This window comes from Microcebus murinus, chromosome 16, assembly GCF_040939455.1.
Source record: "Microcebus murinus isolate Inina chromosome 16, M.murinus_Inina_mat1.0, whole genome shotgun sequence".
In the NCBI taxonomy this organism is placed as follows: domain Eukaryota; kingdom Metazoa; phylum Chordata; class Mammalia; order Primates; family Cheirogaleidae; genus Microcebus; species Microcebus murinus.
The window spans coordinates 66,801,099-66,812,734 of record NC_134119.1 but is presented as its reverse complement, the minus strand read 5'-3'; the positions used below and the strand labels follow the sequence as shown (position 1 = coordinate 66,812,734).

Here is an 11,636-nt window from a genome sequence, read left to right as displayed (position 1 = left end):
AGGGCCCTGGTATGGATTCTGAATGACACAAGCTGTCTTCTTCACCTCGCTCTTAATTGCAAAGTCTCTAATACTTAACTCTGAGCTCTATTTTATTAGTCTGATGCATTATATGTACAGTCCACATTCTGAAGACTATTGAATTTTTATCGCTGGCCAGATCTCTCCCCCCCCAACTCTAGATTAAAAAAATGGAAACTAGACAGGAGAATGGCTGCGCCCTGGCTGCGGCGTGCGACACAAATGGCTCTTAGAAATGTCGGCGGTGCGGGGGCGCCTGAGCCGAGTTTATAGCACGTCTCACGCCTTTGCTGAAGTGCTACAGCTGCCAAAGGAGCAGATGACGAAGCTGGTGTATCCGCTGCAGGACCTCGAGCAGTACCTGGTCCCGGACACGAGGCCCGACCTTCACCTGAGGATCTTCGACCCGAGCCTGGAGAATATCGCGAGGGCGGACGCCATCTTTACCGCCACCGCCCGGAACCGCGTCGATGACGTCAGCTCCGCAGTCCGTCTCGATCACGCCCCGGACCTTCCCTGGCCTGAGGGATGTTTTATAGGCAGAAGCAATGTTGGAAAATCCTCCCTAATAAAGGCTTTGTTTTCACTGGCCCCTGAGGTTGAAGTCAGAGTCTCCAAAAAACCGTTTGAAGAGAACATTTTTATTAGTGGACAGTGTTGTTGGAATTCAAAACACAGACAATATTGCCATAGAAATGTGTGAAGAATTTGCATTACCTTATGTGACGGTATTAACAAAAATTGACAAATCTTCCAAGGGACAACTTTTAAAACAAGTGCTTCAGATACAGAAATTTGTTAACACACAAACACAAGGATGTTTTCCTCAATTGTTTCCTGTAAGTGCTGTGACCTATTCTGGAATCCATCTATTGAGTTGCTTTATAGCAAGTATAACAGGAAATCTTGACTAATGGGGCTCCCGGTTTAGCCAAAGACACAGAAAAATTCTTTATGTCAACTGGAGTTAAATACCTAGAAGAATTTCAACATTGTTTTAAATGTTATATATCTGTAACTTCCAGGATGCTCACTTCAGATTTAAAATTTGCACCTTCCCAAAGCAAGAATGAAATTTGTGCCTGGGGACAAGAAAGTTTATAAATAATTGACTTACTTAGCTGTTCATTAGGACAGACACTAGTTGATTTTCCTGTTTTAACAAATTGACAAGCAAGAGCATATAGAAGTCCATAAAATGAAAACCTGTTACTACTATGTAGAGAAGGTTTGTTGTGTTAATTATTGGGCTTTTGTCTTTTAAAGAAAATTTATCTATTATGAATTTTTTAAAAATATGTAAATGGACTAAGTGAAGGGGGCTGCTTCTCTGTTAAGCATTGATAAGGTAAAGGATAAATGCTCCTATGTAGTCCTATAATTAATCTTTTTTCTTGAGACCTTATTGGATTATCTTCTTGATAAAACTTGTCAGTGCACGTTGGAAACACCCAAAAGACCAGATTCAGATTCCAGTTCTGATATTTATTATGTATTGAACGTTGGACACATACTTGAATTCTCTAAACTTATTTGTAAACGTAACCTCACAAGCTATTAAAGTGGTATTACATGCGTAATATATGTGAGAAGGACAGCTGCATAGTTGTAAAGCCAAACCAACCAAAGAATACTGCAAGATTCACGGGTAGACCTATCAAAGGAAACATCCTGTCATGGGGGAAATAACATTTTCTCCAGTGAAAAGTAAAAAACAAAAAATAGTTTTAAGTGAGAAAACTGATTGGCAAAGAGTAAGAGAAAAAAGTTGGTGGGACACTTTAGACTTCATACATTTAAGATTCAGAATGGAAAAATAAATCCTTTGAACTACAGTTAATAGAAAAGATTTTCATGAAGATGCCACTGAATGAGGCTGAATATTAAAAGGTTATAGCTATAGTGCCAGATATAAAATTAATTAAAACTATAAGCCACCTTTGTGGCTTTTTTTTAGAAAATTCAATTCTGAATATGTTTTCAGTTCTATAGTTGATAGAATTGATCCATTTTATTCTAACTAGCAGTGTTTTAAGCTAAAAATTTTTTTTAATAAAGGCATTCACAAAGTAAAACATATGATGACAAAAGAATTTATCTTAGACGTTATCTTTCTGTCTGCCAGTGTTATTTTACTGCTTATCTTAGCCTCTTAATCCATCTTTTTTTTGAGTCAGAGTCTCTCACTCTGTCACCTGGACTAGAGTGCTGTGACATCTCCCTAGGTCGTTCATAGCAACCTCAAACTCGCCTGAGCCTCCCGAGTAGCTGGGACCACAGGCGCACACCACAACACTCAGCTAATATTTTTCTATTTTTAGTAGAGACAGGGTCTTACTCTTGCTCAGGCTGGTCTCAAACTTCTGACCTTGAGCAATCCTCCCACCTCAGCCTCACAGAGTGCTAGGATTACAGGCATGAGCCACCATGCCTGCCTTATCTTAGCCTTGATTCTCCTAAAAGCAGAGCCTGAGACAAAAGCGTTTACATATGTTAGTTTGTTTGGGCAGTGATCCCAAGGAATAGGAGTGGTGAAGTGAAAGAGAAGGGAGGAAAGGCTATCAACGATGTATTCGTTGAACAAAACATAGGCACTAGGGCTTGGTCTTGAGGGAACTTCTGAGAAACCTTATGGAATGTGCCTTTAAATTTCTTTGAGGAGGGGAGGGGGCAGTTCCACACCTGGAAGAGGTGCACACACCCAGTGCCAAGCAGTTCCTGCTGCTGGGTAGAAGCCTAGAAGCAGAGCAGGAGGCGAGGCCCAGCCCTGCTCAAAACTGGTTACCACAGCAGCGACTAAGAAGAGCAAGAGGATTTGAAGTGACACACAGGAGATCTGAGACACTGCTCTTATAAATGACCTGAGTACCCTGATGCCACCAGAAGTGATAAAATTGGTATTCACTATGATGGCCCTGACAATACGTTTCTAATTTCATTTACTGTTATGGTTTGGTATATTTTAGATTTTATTTTTAAAAATTTAAAACATCTGAATCAAAGTTATTTGAAAAAGTAACTGATATTACATTCCTTATTAATATTTAAATATCATTTGGTGGACACGTACACCTTTTTACTGTTTTCCCAGAATTGTGAGGGGCAGGAGACAGGAAAAGGAGATGAATATACTTACCAAAGGAACATTGATAAAGTAGAAAAAAATGCAAGGTTGATAGTTTAATACAGGCTTTATAGTTCTACCTACTTAACTCACTTCCAATGAGGTATACTCTCCAAAGCTTCTTTCAACTATAAAAATTTATGATTCATGAATGACAATGCCTCTTCAGATGCAGAAACCTAAGTCCAGGGAAACTGACTAGCTCAGTGAAGTCGTGCAAATAGAAGCAGAAGCAAGACTGAGACTGGACCTTAAATATCCTAACTCCCAGAGACCTTTCTTTTTTTTTCCTGAATCAGAAACTGGGACATGAAGTCTTACAGGATAGAGGCTACTTGGGAGTGGGTCCATGAAAATGGACAACTCCCAGGAAATAAACCAAGCCTTACAGTCAAAAATATACCACACCAGTTCTCTTATTAATTTACCTTCATTTCCCAGTATGTAAAGGGAATACATTGAACAAAAGGCCACTTAGAAGTTGATGGCTATTTCTAGACTTGTTAAGACTGAAATCTCCTTGGTATTATCCATGTTTTAAGGCACTAAGTGGCTCCTCCCACTTGGTGGGAAAGCAGAAGGAATATGAAAAGTGACTAGAGATTAAGAACTTTGAATTAAACCAGGATGTTTAACAAGGTTTCAGGAGAGGAGCTAAACCAGTGCTTGTTTATATAACTGGATTTTGGGCCACTGGCATCAAAATCACCAGGCTCCTTGTTAAAAATGCAGACTTGTGGCCTGTGTTTATCAGTCTCTGATAAGGGACTGGGAATCTGTATTTTTAAACAACCCACCAAATGATTCTCAAAAAGTCTAAAGTTTGAGAACCACTGGTATAGATAACTGGGAAAATACAGAAAGCAGACAGAGAAAGGATAAAGCCAATTAAAGAATGGAGAGGAAATACAGAAAAGAAAACAACAGGATGACCAAGGAAAAGAAGGATGCAATATGTAGTAGAGTACTGTTTTCTTTTTCTGTAAATCTGTACGTAACAACATAAAACTTAAGGCTTTTACGGAAGCGTATTGACTTAATTCTAGTAAAGTTTGAACATCTGAAATTTGAGACCTCAAACTTTACATCATTACTTGAAAATACATAAGATCTACCCCCTCAGAGTAATCATGAGCAACGTCCAATTATTAGACTGTGCCATCAGCACCAAATTATAAAGCTATGTATTTGCCCTATTCCTGGGTCTATTTTGTGTCTCCTAACCTTATTTTTTTCATTTTACTTTCTCACCTACCTGTGTTATCCTATTGTATTTCATATGTAACCATAGATCACCTTATATCCTTTTTGGAAAAAGGTTTATTTGGAATCAATCACTGGCACCCCAACAAACTAAATAAAAACCTCCAAAAGCAAAAAAAAAAAAAAAAAAAAAAAAAAATAGAAACTAGAATTACCATATGGTCCAGCAATCCCACTTCAGGGTGTATATCAAAAAGAATTGGATACAGGATCCCAAATTTCCCTTGAAAGATTAATAAAGAAAATATGATTTGTACATAAAAGGTTGGTTATACAGCTTTGAAAAGGAAAGAAATTCTGACACATGCTACAACACGGATGAAATGGAGAACATTATGGTAGCATGATGTAAGCCAGTCACACAAAGACAAATACTGCTGTCACTTCTGTGAGGCAGAGGGGTCAAACTCCTATTAAGAGAAAATAGAATGGTAGTTATTGGGTTAGGGGGATAGAAAATGGAGAGTTTTTGATCACTAGGTATAGAATTTCAGTCTATTGAGGTGGAAAAGTTCTCACAACAATGTGAATATATTTAACACTATTAAACTGGAAACTTAAAATGATCAAGATGATAGATTTTATGTTATATGTTTTTTCTGCAATTAAAAACTTAAAAACAAAACAAAACAAATAACCCTCAGCACTCTGTATTGTGCTTGTGTTTTAAGGAACATGCTGAAAGTTAAAACACACCATGAAAGCATGAGGCACACTACACTCCAATGAAAAAGTGAGTGTGTTCTCTGGGGTCCTGCTCAGCGGTCACATTCTATCAAGGGCTGTGGGAATTCCCACCAGCTGAGTGAAAACTAACTTTTAATGACTTTCTGGATCCTGAAGTTTACTTTCTGATGTAGCTTAACTTGGGAAAACACACATCCTCTAACAGCGCCTTTGCACTCCTCATTAATACACCAATGTTGCTCCTCTGGGCACATCACATGGATGCACGATAAACAAGATCATTAAGGCAGCAGGTGACAAGGTCATGGATGTCCGTTGGGAGGAGAAGTCCTGCCATCCGTCCCTGATATACAGTCATTGCCGGTCAGACCCAGACTTTCTAAGATGCCTCGATGTCCCAGAGAAGACACCTGACTTTAGTGAGGGTTTTGTGACACTCAGCCTTGGGAAAGAGATCAAGGTATAAAGACTTTTACAATGTTCCCTTTCCCATGCTAGGCTTCATTACAGAGACTTCAAATTTTTCTGGTTTATCTAATATATTTTCAGTTATAATATATATAGATATAGTTCTTTACTAATTTCATTATCATTATTTCTCTTTTCTTTCTTATGTGTAATTTTTGCTTTCATGATTCTTTCATTTTTTTTGTATTTCAGTATCTAACAGCTCTTCCAAACTGATTTTGTCTATAATCGCGTTTTATTTTAAAGCAGTGTCACTATTTCTTCATTGCATTTTGACATTTTTTTTGATTATTGGGGAGGTCTTGAAACTTCTATTCAATTCCATGCATACAGGTACATCTCTCATACTATATGGTTTCTTTATTCTCAACACTTTAAAGGGCTTCATTTAAATTGGAAATGACTCCAGGTTCATTTTATTACTGCTCTCCTTTCAACTCTGTTGTTACTCCTGTTTCCCTGGCATCATTCCGTTTTATAGATAACAGTGTTAATTTTGAATCAAGGTATGCTCGTTTTATTAACAACTTAAAATGTTTCAGTCACAATTAGATTAATTTATACCATTGTTTCCAACTAGAGGTTTTATAGACTCTTAGTGCTTAGTAACTCATAGTTTTCCCAAATTTTTATGCTATTTAAAAGACATCATACTCTACATTGTGTTTTAAACATTCTTAGACTGTAATGTAGAAATGCAAATGATTTTTGCACTGACTTTGCTCTCAGTAACTTTGAAACACCCACTTAATAATTCAAATATTTAGATAAGCTCTCAGTAATAAAAAATGGTATCACATTCATTCCAATTATGCTAAATTTTACTTTCTTTCTTTACGATCCAACTCCTCTGAAAACACGAGGAATACAACAGGGAAGAGCAGATAATTTCAATCATATCTAATCTTAAAAGAAAATCTCTCAATATTTAACCTTTAATATGATACTGTTGACATTGTAGATATTTTCATTACAGTAAGGTTAATCCTTCTTATTGGTACACAATTAACATTTTAACCATTGATATATGTTGAATTTTATGGCATAATTTTATGTATCTATTGAAGTGATTATCTTCTCCTCTAATCTACCACTGTGTTTAATCATACAGATGAAGTTTATGTTAAATTTACCTTGCATATTTGAATAATTCTCTTGATCACTTGGTTGAATCTTTTCATATAGTGTTGAATTCATGTTTAGAATGGTTTTGTATAGATTATTTTTCACAAGTTTCATGAAACATATAATCTTAGCATCAGACATTTCATAAAATCTGTATTCCATTTTGTTGTCAAGGTTGTGCTAAGCTGAGTATGTGGTTAATAACATGTTCTTTTTCTATCTATCCAACGTGGCTTCTAGATGTATTTTATATGTGGTATATTTGGCAGAATTCATCCTTGAATCATTCTTCACAATTTCCTGTGGAAAATTTTGGCCACTATTCAATTTCATCATGGGTTGCATTGCGCATTTGACCTTCCACAATTGTAATATCTTTTGTGGGAGGTTAAATCTTCTAGAAATTTGCTAGTGTTCCCAAACCTTCAAAATTTATTAATCACAAATGTCATCTTTCTAAAATTATTTCCAGCCGTATATTTTTTCTCTGTAACATTTTAATCCTGATATTCTTGGTGCCTTCCCATGGACAGTGGTACAGTTTAGCTTTGTTTTTCCCTTCCATTTGGGGATGCTTTTCTATTATTCTGCTTTTACCTGTGTCAATTCTAGTTATTTATATATTTCTTTCTTCATTTATATATTTTTCATAATTCACTTTGCTATTGCTTTCCTTTGTTTTTTCTTCTAAAAGTTAATTTTTTTAATATTTACGTTTTTGATTTCAGAATATTATGGGGCTACAAATGCTTTGGTTACATATTGACTTTGCTTCAGGGAAGTCAGAGCTACTAGCATGCCCAACCCCCAATCGTCACACATCAATCACATTAGGTGTGAATTTACCCATCTGCCTCCTTTCAGAAACACACAGCCTCCCAAGGAAGAAATAGAATACCTGAACAGACCAATATCAAGTACCAAAATTGAAGGAACAATAAAAAATCTTCCTAAAAACAAAAAAGTCCCAGACTGGATGGTTTCCCATCTGAATTTTATGAGACCTACTATTGCTTTTCTGTAGCTATTGATTTCTTTAGGGGTTATTGTCTAGTCTTTACATTTATTTCTGTAATGACATTCCATAATTCATTTTCTAATAGAGTGTTTTTCATTACATGGTTACTAAGAAGTGCTTTAGTATTGAAAATATGGAGAAATCAGGGCTTTTATTTATTTATTTATTCATTGTTTCATAACTCATAATTTTAGTAGACAAATTATTCTATTAAATTTAACTCCTGAACTTTGTTGAACTCACTTCAGTGTTGCCTGTAAGGGAACATTTATTACTGGTTTCCTACATGCCAGAGAAAGAAAACTGGGTGGTTTATAGGGATTGTGTGTGTTGTTTTTACAGCAGTTGGGTCAATAGTAAGAACTGACTTGCTCAAATTTTTTATATCCTGACTCACATTTTGTCTCCTAGTTCTTTTATTACTAAAGGCAATGGTTACAGTCTCTCAAAAGAGTGATACATTTTCCTATGTGTCCTTGTAATGCTACGCCTTTAGTTATCTCTGTTGATGGTATGTGTACTTATATACAAAATTGAAACTTGCATATTATTGAAATGCCTTTATGTATCTCCAATAATTGTATCCCCTTAAGGTTTGTTTTGTTTGATGATATTAAATGCACACCAGGTTTCTGTTGGTTAGTTGAAATGAAGTTGTCAGTTTCCATTTTTATTTTGCACCTTTCTGTATCTTTTTAATAGGAAGTGTATCTTACAAAACAGACATAATGGTGTGCAAGTCTAGTTTGTCAGGGATTCATGCTGTCACTCCTCATTTCCTTGCTTAGGTTTACACAGTACTGATTATTATATTATATTATATTTCCTTTCACTTATGTGTCTTTGTATTTAAAGTGTGAATCCATTAGACAATACACACTTATGTGCTATTTTTTGGCCTTGCATTCTCTGTCTTTTGCTTAATGTGGTTAGTCTATTTTCTTTTAAAAGTGTTTTTCCAGATTTATTGAGATGTTATTGAGAAATAAACAATGATGTTTTTTTTTTTTTGTTTTTTTTTTGAGACAGAGTCTCGCTTTGTTGCCTAGGCTAGAGTGAGTGCCGTGGCGTCAGCCTAGCTCACAGCAACCTCAAACTCCTGGGCTCAAGCGATCCTTCTGTCTCAGCCTCCCAAGTAGCTGGGACTACAGGCATGAGCCACCATGCCCAGCTAATTTTTTCTATATATATTAGTTGGCCAATTAGTTTCTTTCTATTTATAGTAGAGACGGGGTCTCGCTCTTGCTCAGGCTGGTTTCGAACTCCCGACCTCGAGCAATCCGCCCGCCTCAGCCTCCCAGAGAGCTAGGATTACAGGCGTGAGCCACCGCGCCCGGCCAACAATGATGTTTTTGAAATGTGCAGCATGATGATTTGATATACTTGTACATTGTGAAATGATGATTACAAAGCACTTAATTCATATATGTGTCATCTCAAACAGGTACGTGTGTGTATGTGTGTGTGGCAAGATCACTTAAGATCCAGTATATTAGAAATTTTTTCCTCATAATCATATATTACAAAGTAGAATTTTCATACTATGATTGGCTTTCAGGATGCACATATACTATATGTATATACATCAGGGCTGGCCAGAGAGAAGAAACTGAAACATATTTTATACTACACCCTTAACACAATAACACAAAATTAAATCACCATAAAAATATTTAAAATATAAATGATCTGCCTAAATTCTCTTTTAATTAATAAACCGAACTTTTTAGAGCAGATTTAAGTTTCACTGTAAAATTGAGTGAATCGAACAGATAGTTCCTGTGTAGCCTCAGTCCTCACCCTTTGAGAATCGACTAGGATTTTATTGAGAATTGATACATGAGTATTTATAAGGGATATCAGTCTGTAGTTTTCTCTTTTTATTGAGTCTTTTCCTGGTTTTTGTATCAGGATGATCTTGGCTTCATAAAATGTATTGGGAAGAATTCCTTCCTTCTCAATGTTCTTGAATAATTTCTGTAGGATAGGCACCAGTCCTTCTTTGTAGGTCTGGTAATATTCAGGTGTGAAATCTTTTGGTCTGGTATTTATTTGGGGGAAGGCTTTTTATTGTTGCTTCGATTTCAGTGCTTGATATTGGTCTGTTAAGGAATTCTAGTTCTTCCTCATTGAGCCTAGGGAGGCTGTGTTCATCTAAGAATTTTTCCATTTCCCCATGGTTTCAAGTTTATATGCACAGAGATTTTTATAGTATTCATAGATGATATTTTGTATTTCCATGTTATCATTTGTAATTTCACCTTTCTCATTCCTGGTTGAGCATATAGAATCCTTTCTTTTCTACTTCAAGTTAATGTAGCAGAAAGGTGGGTCAATTTTGTTTATCTTTTCAAAGACCAATGTTTGCTTTTATTGATATTCTGTATAATTTTTGTTATTGTTTTAATTTAGTTCTAGTCTGATCTTAGTCATTTTCTTTCTTCTGCTAGGGTTGTGCTTGCTTTCATCATCCTTTTCCAGTTCTTTCAGATGATTTATTAGATTGTTGATTGTGATCTTTCTGTTTTTAGGATATAGGTATTTATGCATATAAGTTTTCCTCTCAGAACTATTTAGCTGTATTCCACAGATTTTGATAACCTGTGTCCCCGTTATCATTTAGTTCAAAGACTCTTTTGATTTTCATATTAATTTCCTACCTAACCCAATAATCATTCAGCAGGAAATAGTTTATTTTCCTTGACTTTGTGCAGAGGTTAGTGTTTCCATAGGTGTTGATTTCTAATTTTATTCCACTATGGTCTGTGAAGATGCATGGTATAATTTCTATATTTTTAATTTCCTTCAGACATGTTTTATGGCCTAAGATGTGGTCACCAATCTTAGAGAATGTCCCATGAGCTGATGAGAAAAATGTTTATTCAGTGGGATTTGGTTAGAATCTTTTGTAAACATCTGGTAGGGCTATTTGTTCTAGAGTTTTTTTGAAGTCAATTGTTTCTTTGTTTATTTTCTGTTTAGAGTATTTGTCTTGTTCTGTCAGAGGGGTGTTGAAGTCCCTGGATATTAACTGTGTTGCGGTTTATCATTTCATTTAGATCAAGTAGGATTTGCTTTATGAATCTGTGTGCACCTGAGTTAGGTGCATAAATATTAGAAATTGTTATGACTTCTTCTTCAATTGTTCCCTGTACCATTATATAATGACCATATTTGCCTTTCATTACCTTTGTAGTTTTGAAGACTAAATTATCTGAATGAAAACTGCTATGCCAGCTTTCTTTTCATTTCCATTTACATGGAATATTGTTTTCCATCCCTTCACCTTGAGACTGAATGAAGCCTTATGGGTTAGCTATATTTCCTGAAGATAGCAGATACTTGGCTTGTTTATAGTCATACATTTTTCCAGCCTATGTCTCTTCAGTGGGCAGTTTAAGCCATTCACATTGATTGAACTAGTTGATAAGTGGGGTAGATTTCTGTTCCTCTTCTTGAGTTGAGGAGTTGAGCTTTGTTGCCTTGTTTTCTCTCTTGAACCATTGTGGCTTCTGACCTTTGACCTTTAGCATTTGGATAATTTTATGCTGTTAAATGTCTACTGTGCTGCTCCATGTGTAACACTGTTCTCAGTACTTCCTGGAGAGCAAGCCTTGTCTAATGAATTCCCTCAGTGTTTGCTTGTCTGAGAACGTCTTTATTTCTCCTTAATATAAGACATTTAGTTTTGCAGGGTACAAAATTCTAGGCTGGGCATTATTCTGTTTGAGAAGTCTCACAATATGGCCCTATTCCCTTCTGGCTTGCAAGGCCTCAGTTAAAAAATCTGCAGTTATTCTGGTGGTTTTTCCTTTCTAGATTACCATCTTCTTTTGCCTTATAATTCATAGGAAGGCCTCTTTTGTGTTTATTTTGGCCAGTCTGATGACTATGTGTTGTGCTGTTTTCCTCTTTGTGATGAATTTCCCA

At 36.0% G+C, this 11,636-nt stretch overlaps 1 pseudogene; it reads left to right on the top strand.

The window, feature by feature from the left end:
- Window positions 1-256: 256 nt before the first annotated feature.
- LOC105883672 (GTP-binding protein 8 pseudogene) lies at window positions 257-1,129 on the top strand (annotated as a pseudogene).
- The last annotated feature ends 10,507 nt before the right edge of the window (window positions 1,130-11,636 follow it).